General features: G+C 43.2%; 1 non-coding gene across 1 annotated transcript; it reads left to right on the forward strand.

The window, feature by feature from the left end:
* Positions 1-181: 181 nt before the first annotated feature.
* Positions 182-254, forward strand: TRNAR-UCU (transfer RNA arginine (anticodon UCU)). Its single transcript has one exon. It is a non-coding gene; the product is annotated as a tRNA-Arg (tRNA).
* Positions 255-1,555: the final 1,301 nt, after the last annotated feature.

A 1,555-nucleotide genomic window follows, 5' to 3' on the forward strand; every position in this document is an offset into this window, starting at 1 on the left:
CCTAGCTGACACAGTGTCCGCGGTCAGTCGGGTAAGTGGTGTGTGTGTGCGTATGTGTGTGTGGGTAGTGGTGTAATAACACACAGTGCGCGCCCGTTCTTTTCAGACGCAAAACCAGTCAAGTCAGCTTTGCCGACTGCAGTTAAAGGCACAACTGAGGCTACTACACTAGTAGCATTCAGGGCGTGTGGCGCAGTGGATAGCGCGTTGGACTTCTAATCCAAAGGTCAAGTGTTCGACCCACTTTACGCCCTCTTTTTACCCTTTTTTGACTCTGTTTCCGGTAGAGGAAGCCCTCCGGAACATTTTGGTGAAAGCAGAATCCCAAAATTCCAAGTGGTTCCCGAGATATGGTCGATTTAAGAAACAGTATACTTTTTGTGTTAGCGCTGTAATGAGTCGACTTATTGTTCATTTTTTGGGTTTTTTACTTTGGGAGTAGGTAGAAGACATTTTCCGGAGCATTTACGTGAAAACCGAATCCCGATAGCTGATGTAGATCATGAGATATCGATGTTTAAAACTACACTCGATTTACTGAAAAGTGGGCTTTCCTGCGCCATCCACAAAGCATGTGTTTCAATGGGGCTTGTTATGATTCTCTAGGTACATTTATCTCAAGAACTACATATCAGATTAAGGTGATGTAAAAGGCAAAAATAAAGTTAAAAACTTAATCTAAACTTCTGTGGTTAAATATTTGAGTTAGATTATATTAAAATTATTATAAAAACTAAATAAACATTCCAACACCTTTTTTGTAAAATCTTATCACATTTTATCCAAATATTGAACCACTACAGTACTACTGGAAGAATGAGTGGTGCACTGGCCACTGACAATAATCGATTCTAACGATTCTAACGAGGCCGTGACTGAGAGAAGAGCCAGCCATGTCATTGTTCAACATTTCAAAAAAATCAAATTTTTGCTTTCACTGTTTATCATCGACCTCGCATCCGCTGCTGCTGCTGCTACTATTGAACACAGAGGAAACAACGGGGAAAATGCACAACGACAAAAAACGAGTACAGTAAAGCTTATTGGAAAACTATAAAACCCCTCCAGAGAGGCTTTGTGCCACACAACTTGTGATCCCCCTTTCATCATCCATCCATCCATCCATCTATCAATCACGTCATCATCAACAGCCCCAAACACACACACAGACTGTGACAGACAAATAGATAGATTGATAGCGGTTGTTAAACACTTGCTTTGTGCCCTCTCGCTCGCTCTCTCTCTCCTTAAACATCCTCTCCTTATCCTTCTGGCAAACCGAAGTGAATGCCAACAACAGCACAAAAAGCACNTTCGTTTCAGGGGCGACACACAACTGTGAAGCCTGTTTACGGTTTACAGTGTATCGAGCTATTGGCCTCCACAGTCCGCCAGTCAGTTGGCTGGGCAGAACACTGGTCTGATTAGATTCCACCGGCAAAGAGGGGGTTGTTGTGTTCAGTGCAGACACTGGCTGCACTGAAAGAGGACACCACCCAGCCAGGCTGTTTCGAGGTCAATCAGTTACACTTAACGGATCACTGAGTGCAGTAGA

The sequence above is a fragment of the Rhagoletis zephyria genome, unplaced genomic scaffold, assembly GCF_001687245.7.
Source record: "Rhagoletis zephyria isolate East Lansing unplaced genomic scaffold, Rhagoletis_zephyria_1.1 Rzeph_scaffold_62237, whole genome shotgun sequence".
Lineage (NCBI taxonomy): Eukaryota > Metazoa > Arthropoda > Insecta > Diptera > Tephritidae > Rhagoletis > Rhagoletis zephyria.